This window comes from Hibiscus syriacus, unplaced genomic scaffold (assembly GCF_006381635.1).
Source record: "Hibiscus syriacus cultivar Baekdansim isolate YM2019G1 unplaced genomic scaffold, ASM638163v2 tig00111099_pilon, whole genome shotgun sequence".
Classification (NCBI taxonomy): Eukaryota; Viridiplantae; Streptophyta; class Magnoliopsida; order Malvales; family Malvaceae; genus Hibiscus; species Hibiscus syriacus.
The window spans coordinates 150460-168529 of NW_024062984.1; the positions used below are offsets into that span (position 1 = coordinate 150460).

Genomic DNA, 18070 nt, shown 5'->3' on the forward strand with positions numbered 1-18070 from the left:
CGGTAATAGGATTTGCATCAACAAGTAGCCCAAGATGGTATGTGATATCTTCAAGGGTAATAGTCGTCTGCCCACAAGGATGATGGAACATGTGCATCTCCAGTCTCCACCTTTCAATCAACGTGTTTATTAATGGAAGGTGCAACTTCGTACCACCAGTTGCAATGCCAATATAACCAAAACTGGCTTCGTGCAAGTATGAAATAATACCATCATTAGAGGACGTGAAAGGTTGATAAAACTCATCAACGAACGTTCATATCCCTTCAAATAAATAAATAAATAAATTCGAAACAATAAAATAAATTCAAAATAAATAAATAAATAAACAAATTCAAAATAAATAAATCCACCATAAATAAAAAAATTAATCAATAAATAAATAAATAAATCCAAATAAATAAATAAATAAAAATTACTGTCGAATTTTCCCGTCAATAAGTGCATACATGTGGAAGATCATCTATCAGTAGTCCCGCCATAATAATATGAGAGATAATATGACATAGAATTTTTTTTAGCGAATGTGTGAAGAATTCAGGTTGAGAGACCTATTTATAATAGTCCTCGCACTCCCTCCAAAGCAAGAGAAAAAAAAACTCGTATTGTACGAAGTGATAGGTAGCGGGAATCTTTTTAAAATTTAAATCTCAAAACTTTTGTGAACGATAATTTTGTAATATCTCATATACCTCGCATTCTAAATAAAAATATTAAATTGAAAAATTTGAAAATGCACAGTATCTCGCATCTTATAAAATGTGAAATAGTTTCAATATGACTCGAAGAGTACTATGTGTGTAGTTTGAGGAATACTTTTTAAACAAATATGTCAAGGGTTTACTGTTAAAAAAATAATTAATTGGGTTTTTAATATAATATTGTCTCAAGAAAGTGACGACTATTGAATTGATGAAAATTGATTTGTCTACAAAGACCCACATCAGAAAATTACACAACATCATCAATCGTATGGGGCCAGTCCATTGCATCACCAGCTTCGACGACCATCTGTTTTGTTTCTGCAGTTTCCTGCAGCTGCAGGGCAAACTCGAGCATTCCCACCACATCGCTCATTTTTGGTCTTTCAACTCCCACATCGTTTAGGCAGTTTTTGGCAATCTCAACAAATACTCGCAAACACTCTGCTGCAATCTTACCTTGCAAGTAAGGGTCTATGATTTGCTCAATGGTTTCATTCTCTACACACTTGAGAGCCCAGTCAGCCAAACATATTTGATCCTCCTCCAATCTTGTGTCAACTACGGGTCTAGCACACAACACTTCCAATAGCACCACTCCGAATGAGTATACATCCGATTTTCAGTCAGTTGTAGCCTCTGATAATACTCGGGATCTATGTATCCAAATGTACCTTTCACCATTGTTGTGATCGGAGCATTTTCCATGAAAACATGACCTGTTTTTGATAACCCGAAATCCGAGACTTTAGCTACCCATGTCTCGTCCAACAAAATATTGGTAGTCTTCACGTCTCGGTGAATGATTCTCTGAACTGCTCCTGAATGAAGGTACTCTAGTCCACGAGCTGCACCGATGCAGATTCGCAACCTCTGCTTCCATGGGAGAGGGGTGTTATCGTTGTTATAGAGGTGATGGCGAAGGGTTCCATTCACCATATAATCATAAACAAGAATCATCTCATGGTTTTCGTCACAATATCCTATAAGAGAGACAAGATTAATGTAGCGAAGCTGTGAGAGCATCTCAATTTCTGCCCAAAACTCACTTTCACCTTGGTGAGAATTGGAATTTAGTCGCTTAATCGCCACCTCGTATTGAGTAGCCGGAAGGCGACCCTTGTACACGTTGCCAAAGCCTCCGCGCCCTACAATGAGAGCATCGTCGAAGTTATTTGTCGCGGTGAGGATGTCGACAAGTGAGATGCGCTTGCATCGGATAGGTGAAACTTTCCTACTGTTTAAGGATTCCGTTATAGACAAAAGATGTTTCCTCAGCCAGAAAACGAATATCAGAACCATTGATACCATGCTGCTTAGTGTAGCTCCGAGGATGACCCTTTTTTGTTTCGAAAATGTTCCCTTCTTCGTCGAATGTTTTTGCATCATAGGAGCCATCTCCGGTCGAGGGTTCGGAGCGGCAAGGCTACCATCCCAGTTGCTCAACTTGAAAATCTCTATACCATTCAAAAGCGCATCATAGAACTGTGGTTTACCACGTGTTTGTGGATGTAATGCCACCCATAAATCATTTACACTTTGTGACACCCACACCTTATAGTCTCTGTAGACTGGAATGCCATTACCACCGCTCGAAGCAATAACATCCATGGCTTCCTCAGCGGTATGATTATTGATATATATATCAAACACACGCTGATTCGCAAGCTGTAGAGAGGTCTCGCAAAAATGGAGCCTAACGATGTAGTAAAACCCCGGATCAACCGTGAAAAGCCATGTAAGGTTGTAGTTCAAGTTAATATTTGCAGTCGGCCCCATAGTACGAGCGGTTGCGTACACAACTTCCGGTGCCATATACACCGGTGTGGCCTCGGTGTATTCGATTGTCACATTAGGCTGATAGGGCCTTGTAACTCCAAATGCTGCCCCGAAGATATAATCAACATCTTGATTCCATGTCCGGAACATCCCCGAATCGTCAACATTTAAAATATCGCTTCCACCAACATTTAGCCGATAAGCAGTTTCTAGAGCAGTGGTGTTTTCAAGCTCGAAAAAGTAATCGGTGTCCAACAAGGAAAGAGAGCCATACGTCTGTCCTGTATAGAGATTTTCAGGCATCGAAACGATTTCAATCCCATTGATAAAAGCGAAAGAATCCGGCATAGGGGCGAAGGTGACGTCCAGCATCTGCTTGTTACCAACAGTGATGACATATTCTTTGACAACAAAGGCTTGTGGAGGACTTGCAGAACAAAGTAAATAGGCACTGAAATTGCTCATGAGGATGTAATTGTTAGCAATAACAGAGAAGAAGGAAGTGGTTATATCTAGGCCAGAGTATTCATTCGGATAAAAGTATAAACGAAGAAACTTGGCGCCCGGTGAAACGGGGAATCTGTATGTGAATTCGCCATGAAAGATACGTGCTGTGATGTAAGGAACTTCAGTGACAGACGGTTCTTGATATGAGGCAATGGATGAAAAAGAAGTGGTATTAGAATATCGGTCGTCATCGGCATCGGCAACCCATTGTCTTTCGTCACCGGACGTAGTGTTTGATGAAGCACCGGAGTTCAAAAGTATGTAATCAGTTGGAGTGTAAGGAGCAGAATTGTCATGGAAGGTGAAGAAAAAAGGGCGAGGACAGTAAATAAGAAAAGCATTGTTGTTTTAGTATTGTGTCATAGAAGCCTGCAACTTTGAAAAGTTTTATAGCAGAGTATGCTTGAAGGTCAATTGAGTATCAAATTAAACAGCGAACTATTTGTTCCAGCTAAGGATTACTGGAAACGTAAACCAGCTAAGGATGAGAAGACTGATAACAGCATTTGTAAAATCTTCCAAGAGTAACGACATTGTAGTTGACTTAGTATATTAATGATCGGCTTATGAGTGTTTTTTTTCCAACTCTTCCACCGACTGGTATCCTCTCAATAACGAAAATTATTAAACCACCCGACTCATCACGTTGTCTATGATCTCAATCAATAAGATTCATTCCTCTCAAAGAAACTTCCAAAGAACTATTTACTCGGTTACTCTGTATTAAATGGGATAAAGACGTGAAAATTCACCTTAAAAAATGAGATATATGAATTTTATTAATTGGGATCATCGGTGACATGTTGAACCCAATTCATCTAATAATTTTTCCTTAATAACATAGAAACCCAACATAAAAGTGAAAAAAATATGTGAAGCCATTAAAATGTTGTTGTTGATACTCACCCCACCCCCCAATGAAGTTAAAAGAGTGTAATCAGATCCCAAGCAACATGTACAATTATTGTTATTCTTTTTGAAGCATCATAAATTGTAATTATTTATTCTTTTGCTCTTTATATAGTCTTTAACCATTTATTGAAAATATTTAATCAGCAAAATACATGCTTCAGCTTTCATTGATACACACATTTGATTCAAAAAGAAAGGAAAAAACCCAAGACAATGCCTTTTAGAAGGATATCGCACTCCTTGGTATCCTTGGAATGCTTGCCATCACTAGTGTACACTTTACCACTTCTATCCACTGAAGAGTAATCCTTATTTGAGAGTTCGTACCATGATGAAGATCCTTCTACTCTCGATTTTGGCCGGAAAATCAAGATATATAGAGCAGAGACCGTGACAAAGGCCGATACAATTCCGACCACAATGAGGAATGCGGTTCTGATATTGTACTTTGGCCTCGGTGGTGGAAGAGATTTTATAGGGGGGCTGATATGTATTCCTTGAGGATTGGATCCTGCCAGATTTCCTTCATTGCTCAATTTGAAGATTTCAACCCCATTCAGGATAGCATCCGAGTATTTAGTCCTCCAAGCCGGTGCAGGGTGAACTGCTATGGATATGTTCCTTTCCATTTCCTTTCCCGCTCTACCGATCATCACGGCGTAGTCTCGATAGACCGGCACCCCTCGTCCACCGGCCCAAGAAATCACATCCGCTTGATGTTCGGCCACGATGTTGTCGATGTAAATCTGAAATACTCTGTCACCAGGCTCTGATATTTCTCTCTGGAATTCACAGAAGTGTAACCTGATATAGTAAGTGAACCCGACATCAACTCGGAACTCCCAAGTGAGTCTGTAGTTCTCATTCACAGTTTTGTCTGTCCCATAGTCCTGGCTGTCTTATACACCGGGGTCGGGGCACTGTAATTTGGTATCACGCTGAAACTGGGGTTAATGCTAAGATTAACAGGAAGAACACTATGTCCACCATTAGTCAAGTAATAACCGTCCTCAAACCAGCTCCGATACATACCGGTATCATCTTCAGGTGAAATGAAGCTGCCGCCGACATTCACCCGGTATAAAGTTTGAAGAGCCTGGTTCTTCAGGATCCGATACGGGTTCACCTGGTTCATAAAATTGAACCCAGTATCATCATCGGAAGTATAGTAAAGGTTGCCGGGCATGGACGTGATTTGGATTCCGTTGACGAAAGCATAAGAATCCGGCACATTAGGATTCGGGCTGAACAGCATGTTCAGCTTTCCTTCATCAACATACAAGCAAAATTCAAGATAAAAGACCTCTAGTTTAAGATCATCAGCAGCAAGGGAAGCGCTAAAGTTTCTTAGGAGGGTATAACCACCAACATGGACATCGAAAAAGGAACTTGATCGGTCGAATTCATGATATGAAGTTGGGTAAAAGTGGAGGCGAATGAACTTTGGTCCCGGTGTGACTTTGAACGAGTAGGTGAACTCGGAGCGAGACAGGCGGGCTGTTGAATAAGGTATGGGGTTTCCCTGTGCTGGAGAAGCTGAGATAACAGACACCTTATTGGAGTGATCTAAATAAATGGTGTTGTCTGTGATCCAGGATCGGCCTGAAAGATCAGTTCCGTTGGCAGTGGAGCCACAATCGAGGGCTATGTTGTCATGAAGCGCGTAAGGCTTAGGCGAGCCATCGGAGGAGGCGATGGTTAGGGTGTGGAGGAAGGTGAAATGGAAAAGGGTTAAGACTGAAAGCTTTTTGGTGAAATCATTCATGGTGTATAGTCGAGGAGATGAACTCAGAGAATTGAATTCAAGGTGAAACAGCCGAGAGAGACAAAAAAGAAAACATCTTTTCCTTTCTCTTGGCTTCAAAGAAGGCCCAAGAGTCTGACAAATCAGACAAGTCAAATGGCCAAATTAAACAGAACAAGTAACCTTTTTTTAACGCAAATAGAAGGCGTTGGATTGGTTAAGGAGAAATGTAGTGAAACCCAAGTGGATGGCGAATGAGTCCACAGTTCTGTTGTCAGTGGCAGAGGTGGGGACACCAAAGAATAGTACAAGATACAGATAAGGGACTGTGACATAAAGTTTCAAAAACTTTTTTAGACCCAACATTTCTTAAGGTCTCGGGCTGCTCAGCAATCCATTTTAGACCCAGTCAAGTCTAATCATATACGGATAAGTTACATGTTTGGTCACCAATGTTTAGTGTATTGTTGTTTGATCACTTAACTTTAAAAAAATTTAATTTTTTCATTAGAGCTTAAGTGTTTAGCGCCAATATTAAAATAGTGTGAGGAATTTCTATTTTTTAAGTTAACCTAAGACTTTTAATGTTCCTCTTATTGTCAGCAAAACGTTATATTTTCTTCTCTCTTCTTTTAGTTTAATTTTTCATGAATTTCACTTGAAATCAACCAAGCTTAAATCAAAACTTAAACCTTATATCGATTTGATAAAGGTGGAAAAAAATATATTACTTTTCTCTTTCTTCTCTTCGTCTTCACTATTTGAATTTTGAAGGAAAAAAAATCCAACATTAATAAATCAAAGGGATCCAAATATTTGAATTTGTGAGAGAAGAATTAACGGGAATCAACCAACAGTTGCGCCGCCAGTGTATTCCATATTATTCCAGAGGGCTCTGCGCGTGAGCCCCATACAGTGTAAACCTTTCTATTTTAATTTTCAAAATTTTCTTTTAATTGTATATCATCGTAAAATAATATTTAATTATTGAAAATAAAATTGAATTCAGGCAGTAATTAGACAGGTTAGTACTGCTTTATAAAATATCTAAAATTATTTAAACTCTACTAATTTTTAACTATTTAAAATATAATAATATATGTATTCTACTCATTCATAATATATGTATATATATTTCTAGTATAGTCAAAATAAAATAGTCATAATTTACTATTATAGATCATTTTAAAATAAAACTGGTAAAGCAAACTAATAACGTAAATATACATGTCATTATTAGTCGAAAGTAATATAGAATATGTCTTATTGATACATGTAATAGAAGAGATTTCAAAAAAGATGTCGGGAGGCTCCTCACTGCACGTCGTTCTTTTTATTCGGACCTATGCATGAAAATCATCACGCGTTAAGTATAATTTAGTGAGACAGTAATAATTCAATATGAGATAATATATATATATATATATATTGAAACAGTCAGAAATAATCCAAATAAAATCTCAAGACATTTCAAACTGATTATTTTAAGATATTTCTTCGTCAAAAACCTGAAAAGAATCATCTTATGATTTTATAAAAAAAATCATAATAATCAATATCAGACATAATAATCATATAACATTACTTTCTATTCATACACTTTTCAAAACTTTCATATTTTGTTTCCATAGCCCAAAGTTTATTTAAGAGAATGCAAGGTACGTGAGTCAGACAAGTGTGTGCAATAAGCACTTCAGTGATATCATTAGAATCAAACTATGCACTCCAAGTGTAATCATATCATCTGCACCAACGGTGCTATACATAATATTCACATATGTATCATATCATAATCATATTCACTCCACCTCATAGTATGTCAATTGTACCTATGACTTTCAATACATATACAATGGGCCTTTAAATTGATACAATATACAATGGGCCTTTAAATCGTTTCAAGATCATTTTAAAATTAATATTTCAAAATTCATAATCATTTTTAATTCATCGATGTAAAACATAAACTTGAGCAGTTCATACCCTAAATAATTCATAAAACTTTATGGAAATATTATGGAAATAATTCATAATTAAAATTAATTAATCATACTTTAAAATAATATGAGGTCGACTTATCGAATCTTTTATGTGATATTCCTAATCACGTGATTTATCTTTTCCTTTCAAGTCGTTTGGGTCGTTATATTTATCGTAATCTAATAACGTAATATAATAACATAACATATTCAAACTATATGTTAGTATTTAACTAACATGATCTAAACTTTAAAAAATATAAAAGTCTATAAAATAAAAGCAACACTTAATCGATACAAAACTAAATCATGTTTCCATCATGAATTTCAAACTTCTCAAAATACTCTTTAACATCCATAAATATTTATTTCCAATATTAACCCCTTGACTTTTGTCAATGGCATAATCAATTCACTAATTATGAATTATTCGCCTCAAATTTTCCATTAAATTCATAATAGTCATTCATTATTATGATCATTTTATTTATATAAATTTTCCAGCATTGTAATTTATTGTCCAAAATAATACTAATATGTTTTCAAGTTCACAAACAAGTACCTATATTTTTTAGACTTTTTCAAATTCCACCCTTCAAATTTACCAAACTTATAATTTGGTTCAAACCAACTTCCCCACTTGAAATTCCAGCATTTAAATGTTAAAGCTTAACATTGAATACCCAAAATATCATATTCTTACAATAATATCCCACAATTCTCAAAACTTGCAAAGTAGACCTTTTTCTATTTCAAGCTTCCAAAATGATCCAAATTGATCTCCAATTCACATAACACTTCTAATATCAATTCAAGACCATAGGAATTATTTCAATATTTTCCCTTAAATTTCCCTAATGGCCGAATGCTTCATAATCTCTATAGCAAACTTTTTGTTAACTTTAAAACATGAATTCAACTCCCTTGCATTAAATTCATGTTAGTTTAATTATCACAATATCAACTTGAATCAAATTCTACCAATATAATATTAACCCTGGTCGTAGCCTAATGGTTCTTATGCAATTCTAAAGAACTTTGATCATTACACATTCTTAAAAATTAATCTATAACATCAATAACATTAAATTCAACCTTTAATTCATCAAACTCAACAAATCCTCCATAAACCCTAACCATCAAATCTCAACATCCAAGCATGTTTAGCATGTATTTCTTATATCAAATGATAGAGAATTTGATATAGATCAATTCTCTATTTCACAACTTAATCCAAAAATCAATCGTATAAGCTTAAAAATCAAAAACAAAGTTCTTACCTCTTAAGCAATGGAGTTTCGACCAAGAGAATTTTTGAAGATGAAAATTTTTCTTGAATATTCTAACATTAATTAATCAAACACTTGGGTTAATACTAATTTAATTGAATTTTAAATTTTATTTAATGAGAATTTCCCAAAATATCATTAATGAACCTTGATAATTACCAAATTACCAAATGTCATTGCGTTGTATTTCATTAAAATATTCATTGGTCAAATATGAATCAATTTAGCTTTGACTTTCTACTTTGGCCATACAAATTTCAAAAATTGCATTTTAGTCACTAAAATTCCATTGTTCGAGCAATTCTAAAAAATTACACTGATATGAGCTAAATATCTCTGATATAAAATATGGAAATAATATTTCCAACCATTATATAACATCCTTCAATTTTTTGTAAAAAAGTCAGTTCGATCCGATTATCCGATTTTTACACTAAACTTTAAAGCTTTATAACTTATAACACAAATCCCATACCGAAAATTTGATTACCATGAAAATTCTTGTTTTAGGCCAAACTATTCATTTACGGGCTAAAATATATATTTTCAAAATTATATCTATGGTCCCTAAACTTTTCAAAGTTTATACTTTAGCCACCAAACTTTCAAAACTTACATTTTAGTCACTAACCAAAATTTGGGGTATTACATTTAGGTATTCGACCTACCTAACCCAAAAGTTGATGGCGACTCCAAAATTGTTTTCTAAAACCTGATCTTTAAAAATTAAGTTGGTTCGGTTGCCCCAAAAAACTTAAGGGTAAACTATACTAGTGACCACCTAACTATATTCCCTTTTCATTTTGACCACCATTTTTGAATTTGTGTCAATTAGGTCACCCAAATATTTAAATACATTTGATCAGGCCACTTACTGTTAACATTTAATGGAAGTGCTGACATGTCAGTTAATAAAATTAGTATAATTATACATTTGATCCTCAATATTTATACATTCTTTCAATTTGGTTATAATTTTAATTTAATTTAATAAATTTAACCTCCAATTAGATGGTGAAAAGTGTCACTATTGTATTGGAAAATATATTATTAATTTTAATTATTTAATTGTATATCCAATCAGGTGGTAACACATACCACCACCATATTTGATATAAAATGTTGAAAATTTTCAACTTACTCTTGGTGTCTTGGTGTCTTTGTGGGGGGGGGGGGAATCAACCAACAACACACAGCTCCTTTAGGAGCATGTAGGGATGGGCATGGGTCGGGTTGGGTCGGGTTTTTGGTCCACCCGATCCGACCCGAGAAGAAGGAACCTCCACCCGTGACCAGACCCGACCCGACAAAATTAGTTTTTCACCGACCCGACCCGAAATAAAAAAAATATTTTTATTCAATAAAAACAGTGACTAAATTGAAAAAAATATATAGAGGGGTATTATTGTAATTATTCCTAAATATATAAGGTAAAATTATATTTTTCCCGGGTCGGGTCGGGTCGAATTTTTTTCACCATAAACCCGAACCCGACCCGACCCGAATACCACATAAAAAACCCGACCCGACCCAAACCCGATTTGTTTTTTAAAACCCGTCGGGTTCGGGTTAGATGCCCATCCCTAGGAGCATGCCAAACCGCTGGGTTGAGTCCCTCAATTAGTATTGGATTAAAACATCTTATATGATATATTATAACCAATGGTAAAGAAAAATTAAGAAACTAACATGATTTTAAATGGATTCAAACTTATATATTGAGTTTTTCTAAATAAAATAAAATTTATATTTTATATTTTTAAACTATCTTTAACTTTTACAAAAAAAATTATAATCATAATATAGTTAATTATTTTAGTTTATTTAATAATTATATATATATATAAATATTATTAATTATGTTAAAAATTAAATTTTACTCTGATAATAAAAAATAAATTTTAAATATATGAATATAATATTTAAAATAATAATAAATTTAATATTTTTAAAATAAATTTAAAATTTAAAAATTAATTTTATCGAAACTTTAATTATCAATAAATTATATTTATTTGTATATAACAAATAATAATTTTAATTTTTAACATAATTTATAATATATATATATATATATTATTAAATAAAATTAAAATTGGTAAATATTAAAATAATTTAATAATTATTTATAAAATAAAGATAGTTTGAAAATATAAAAATCTAAATTTTACTTTTCTTTAGAAAAACTCAATATAAGTTTGAATCCATTTAAAATCATGCTATTTTTCTTTATCATTGGTTATAACATAGGCTTAATACAAAATATGTATCTAAATTATGTATTGAAAAATATTTTAATACCTAAAAATTTTTCATTAAAATTAGGCTCCTAGCTTTTTTGTGTTATCATTTTAAATGTAAACATTTTCTTCATTACCATTTTAAGTGTCTAGACGTTAACCTCGTTAAAAAATCTATTAAATAACACATGTTATGTTCTGATATTTTTTTAGAAATATATATATATATATATATATATATTAACGCAAAAAAAAACTCCCCTGGGCCCCACTCTCACCCCTGCGTCTCCTCTCCCCCACCCCCATCGCAGAACCCCTTCTCTTCCCCCAAACCCTTCATCCTCACGAATGCTCCCAATAATTGGGATGCAATTGAACCAGAATTTCAATGAAATTTCACTAGGAATTGCAACACCTTTGCATCAAATGTATCCCACCCTTGATTTATAAATTAAACATTTTATAATTTGGGAATTAGGGTTTATGATTAGGGATTTTTAGGGATTCAAAACTTTAAAATGAAATATTTCATTTACACCGTTTTGGGTGTTCAATCAGATGCGAATGTATGGGTGTTTTGGTTATGGGTAGTTGGTCAATCACACGTCATTGGGCGTTCGACTGATTGACGATATCGGTGACACCGACGGTACCGACGGTGAAAAAGGGATTAAAACATCTTATATAATATTTTAATTTGTAAAAAAAAATGAATGCGACACATGTCATTTAACATTTTTTTATGGTAGTCACCTAAAAGTGTAACGGATAAACCTTTAGGCATCTATTTTTAATAAAAAATTCTTTACACATTTTTCTAGACATTCTTTAGATACTTATTTTGAATTAAGCCTATAAATATTGATGATCAAATGTATAATTATATCAATTTTATTAACTAACACGTCAACACTTCCTTTAAATGTTAACGTTGATTAAATGCATTTAAATACTTGGGTGACCTAATTGACAAAAATTAAAAAATAATGATCAAAATAGAAAAGGATTATAGTTGAGTGGTCACTGGTATAATTTACCCAAAATAAAAATAGAGGTTGAAATATCAAATCATTCACATGGTGTCTTTGTTACAAGTTGTAATGTATACCTGGCCTTATAAAGACCTGTTTCAAGCCTTGTCATTGATAGAAGTCGAAGAGAAAAAGAGAATAGAAAGAGTGATGGAAGCCAAAATGATGAAACATTATCTGTGTGTTGCGATTATAGTGCTTGTATTCTGCCATTCCTCTAGAGTTATGTCAGCGGAAAACAACGGCAGCACCTCCGTCATCGGCGACGACGGCGACTTGGAGTTCCTGATGGATTCTCATAGCAGTAGATTCCTCCAAGGGAAGGGAAAACTAGCTTACGGGTCACTTCATAAGAACACAGCACCCGGAGATTGTGATAGATCACCAGCATATGATCGGTGCATTCCGGGTAAAAACCCACCACCCTGTAAGCCAGAACATGATTCGGTTTACAATCGTCATGGGGGCTCGTGCTAGGAAAGCGTTCATGCAGAAGGACAAAGGCGTATTCAATTGATTCTACTTTCTAGTAGGGTTAATTCACGATTTCTCCTTTAAAATATCTACTTTTTCTTACTTTGTATACCTTAAACTATTTCTTTTCGGTTTATCATTCCAGCTATCGTTTCCCTATCAATGTATCCTTCAAATTATCATTCTCATCTCAATTTATTTCAAAATAAAAATGTCAATAATAATAATATAACTATGACACGTTACTAATAAACGTCAATAATTTTTAAAATAAAACCAAACCAATAATTTAAAAGACATATTAAAATAGAATAGTTTAGAATACAAAATAAAAAAGGTGTACAACATAAATAGTTTTTTTTAATAATTAATATTACTTTAAAGCTTTTGGTGCCTTGTCTATGGGTCATATATCATATATTCATATTGATCTTCGAATCACGAACCAAACAATCTCAATAATAATAGAATGATTGTCATTTTCTGAGGTCGGAAACAGACGTAGGAGTTTAGTTAATGGATGCGCACTTAAAAAGTTATATTGAAATTTTTAGGGGCTTATAAAATTTTAGGAGATGCAAAATTAAATAATCAATAAAAAATACAAAAAAAAAACTTAAAATATAATAGAATTTAAAATTTATGGGGATGTGAGTGATATTATAGTATGTATCAGTTATCATAATATTTACTCCACTTGCTGTTGTACCTCACAAATTAGAATAATTCCCATGGCGAAATGATTTAAAGTTATTAGGGTAATTAGGGCCATAGTGTGTTGTTTTTTAATATCCTAATTTTATCTTCAAAATATAACTTTTATTTTAAATCAGTCCTTAAAGTTTTGAATGTTTCAATTCTATTCCCAAACTATGACCTTCATTTTAAATTGATCTCCAAATTTTTATACATTTCAATTTTATCTCAAATTATCAGCATATGCTAATCATATCCCTTGTTAATGCAGTCGTTAGGCCAAATTATATTATTATATGTTTGAAAAAATTAAAATTTAGGATGAATTTTGGGATGAAATTAGAAGATTAAAAAAATAAATATGATGAATTAACTCTAATATTTATAAATAACAACTCAATTAATCTAATGACATTCAATGCCTTAAATAAGATATAATTTTATATATTGTCGTAATGACGTTGTGAACGAAAAGAATTAAATTGAAATTGTTAACTCACAAAAAAACTTTTATAATATTCTATCTATATTAGTTAGTTAATTGGTTGAAGGGTTAATACAAAAATAAGTGTTCGAATTATGCCTTTAAAATATTTTAGTGCCTAAAAATATTTTCACTAAAAATAAGTGTCCAGACATTAACCGCTGTTAAATATCTTTGTTAAGTGCCTGACGACCGTTTAGGTTAGGAAATTGAAATTGAGAATTAGGGATTAAATTTTGGGGGCTTTTAGATTTAGGGATTTTTGGTCACGGTAAGGACGACGATTGATCAATGGGTGGGTGACCGTTCGACGATGACGACGGTGGCCGAAAATGGCTAGTAACGGTTGGTAATGGAGTTGAAATGAGAGATTTTAGTTTTTAGGGGCTTTTTTATAATTTCAGTAAAAAATGAGGGTTTTTTGTAAATAAATTATTTTTTATTTTTTAATAAAAAATATTTTTATTATTAAAAAATTTAAAAATAATCGGTGAGTATATAAAAGTATAACTAAGAAAATATTAAACACATATTTTTAATAAAATTTCTTTAAACACAAAAACTTTTTTCGAGACATAACTTAATGATCTATTTTTGTACTAAGCCATGGTTGAATTTCGATCATTATTAAAAATATTAATATTTATATATTATATTTTGTGATCAAAATTCAAATTTTTGTTATCTCTAATTGTGTGGCCCAAGTTACGAATTGGTGCTTGGCATGTTGTGGCCCCTCAAAGTGGCAAAATATAATAATCGAGGTGGATAAATTATTTATCGACAATTTAAATTTTATTTTTGGTTCTATGATAATTGTTTTAGTGAAAAGAGAATTCCTCACGATGGTGACAAATTTTAAAAAAAATATTTTATTAAAAATTATCATAAAAAATAATAAATTTTAATAAAAAATATATTTTATTAAAATTCGTAATTCTCGTATAACAAGGTTTAAGCCACTGAAATAATTATTGTATATTACTGATCAAATTTTAAACCAGTCATATAAGCCCAAATGATTATTCCACCTGAATTGTTAACCTAATTTTACCCTATCGAAGTAGTAGTGATTTTCATCGTGTGCGGATAGCATCATTGCTTAGTGGGTTGGGTTTGGTGAATAAAATTATATTCAACTTGAAAAAAAGTTAACATTCTTTAATTATTCGATTATAATTTTATATAATCAATTTGATCCGATAAAATTTTAATAAAATTTGAGTAATAAAATACGATTCATAAATTTAAATTTTTTTTATTAGATTCGATCAAATACTTATCTCTAGGTTCGGTTTTTTTCGGCTGTGGCTGTTCCTCTACCCATTTTGACTGTGTAAGACCTTATCTCCAGAGAGTATTAGGAGTTGGTGTTTGGTATGCTGTTCCGCATTAGAGTCCTAGTGGCTTTCGTCAACTATGTGCGACATATCCTAATGTTGAGTATGAGCATATTAAAAATATTTTTTAAGATTAATATACTTACGCTAATAATATAAAACTTTTAAATGAATATATATATAAAAATTATGATTAATATTTTAATAAAATAAATAATTAATAAAAAAATGTCTGAACCTGCCACTGGCCGGCGTAATGATGAACGATTAAGAAAAACAAAAACGAATAGCTTAAAATTACCAACCATAAAAGGACCTTTGTAAATTGACGTTCGAGAGAGCAAGAGAGTTGAATTAAAAAAAAACATGGGAGCTAAAATGATGAAAAAACATCTCTCTCTTGCAATTTTAGTGCTTGTAATCTGGGATTCAATGCATCCATCTACAGCCATGTTGATGAAAACCAACAGCAGCACCTCGATCATCGCCCACGACGACGACTGGGAGTTCCTGATGGATTCTCATAGCAGTAGGTTCCTGAGAAGCGGTGATCCTGTGACCGACGGAACACGCAATCCCGATAAACAAGCAATAGATTGTGGGAGAGGTAAGCCTTATAAGCCCTGCACCCCGAAACAAAACTCCGGCACCCCTCGACCGGAAAACCAGGGGGTTTACAATCGTGACAAAGGACGCTAGAAAACTCTACTGTGGAGCTTACAACCGTGTGTGGAGGTGACTACTTTAAAGCCTTGCCTGTAATGTTATGATAAACTACGCATTTAATATTTAAATTATTATTTTAATATATTTTAATATTTATATTTTTAATTATTTTAAAATCATATTTAATTTTTTGTTTTATTTTAATATATTATCTTTAAAATTTTAACGTATTTAATACGTAAATTATCAATTTTGATTTATTTTTGTACTTAAATTTTTAATTTCTCCCAAAAACTTAACATTAATTTTTGAACGAACTATTAAAATAAAATAAAAACTAAATTTTAGTTATGCTTTTGAAAAAATTAAAAGTTTACGTGTTAAAATATATTAAAATTAATAGTTTAGGTATTGAACGTGTACTTTATCCTAAATTTTATAGGTAAACTTCACATTTACTACTTAAACTATTAGTTTTAATATGTTTCAGTACCTAAATATTTAATTTTTTTTAAAATCATACCTAATGTTTAGTTTTTGTTTCGTTTAGTATCTCATCGTTAAAAACTTAACGAGTGAACTGTTGACACTTTTTTATGAGTAAATTGCACAATTCATCACTCATTTATCTTCTCACTCATATTTTGATAACTAAAGTTCAATTTTTTAATTTAATTACTTAACTTTCAAATTACTCATGATTTAATCACTCTAACATTCAAATTATTTTTTTTAATTTTAATTATATATTAATAAAAATAATAATAATAATGCAATGTCACAAAAATTATTAAGAAAATAAATTAGAGTGATTAAAATAAGAGTAATTTGAAAGTTATGTATCTAACTTGAAGTTTTTTAAACTTAAGTATTAAAATAGGAGTGAAAAGATAGTTGAGTGATGAATGATGTAATTTACCCATAAAAATATAGTTCCAGTTTTTATTGTTGAGATATTGAAATAAAACAAAAATTAAACGTTAAATATGATTTTTAAAAAAATTAAAAATTTAAGTACTAAAACGAACTAAAACTAATAGTTTTAATACTAAACACGCAACTCACCCAATTTTATATTGTTATGCAAGTGATCATAATTGCTACTGCATTTGCAAAAACGTCTATCGGCAACCAACTGTCCTCAAATGAAAACTTATAATCTTCTTCTCCTTCTTCAGTTTACTTGCATGGGCACATTTTTGAAATAAAGATGAAATTGATATCCGTTAGTATGTGATCACAACTTAATCAAATATTAAATATAAATTGAATTAGATGATTAATCGATTAATAAAAATAAAATAAAATTGAAAAGATTATCCTTATCTTTATAATGCTTAATTTAAATTAACTAATTAATTGATTGAATACTAATAATTATAAGAAACCATAGATGTTAATACCAATTTAATCAAATATTAAATATAAATGTTAACGTTTTAGTAAAGTAAAATTTATAAATGAATCCAATATTTATTCTTAATTGAATATTTGATGCATTGGAGTATATAGTTTAATGTAACTATATATCATTAAATTAAATGATGATAATGATTATAATATAATATAATTTTAAAATATTAGAATACATATCATCATATAATTTATAGTAAATTATATAAACGATGATTGATATTTAAGCAGGTTTTTCTCTTTTTAATATTGTTTTTAAAGTAACGATTGTATCATTGATGTTAACGTGAGTAATAAAATATCGATGTGACACATTAAATTACTTATATGATATTGTTTGTTCATGTGAGACAATTATCAGTGTTGGATTTAAAAATATTTTTAGAATGAGTATATATATATTAATAATAAAAATTTATTGTATGTGGTATATACACATAAAATTTTAAGATAAACGCTTTTAATAAAATTAACAACTAACATAAAAAAATTCAGATTTCAAAAAATCCATGCTGAGATATACATAGATCCACCACTACAACCACGATGATCGATTGTCTGACTCTCCTCTATTTTTAATCGACGTTTGACATAATTGTTTATAAAGAAAAAATCAAATCACATAAGGGTAAATTGTTCGGAAAATTCATACACTTGAGTTGATCAATCAGGGAAATGCATGAATAATTATCAGATGAGCGGAAGATCATTGTCGAGGGAATGTCTCAGGAAATGTGGGTTAATATACGGCAGTACCGGATACATTAAAATGTATTTAATAAATTCGGTTTAGCGGTACCTATTATGTTGACAAC

At 31.7% G+C, this 18070-nt stretch overlaps 1 pseudogene; it reads right to left on the bottom strand.

Moving 5' to 3' along the window:
- Positions 1-913: 913 nt before the first annotated feature.
- Positions 914-5797, bottom strand: LOC120153316 (annotated as a pseudogene).
- Between the last annotated feature and the right edge of the window lie 12273 nt (positions 5798-18070).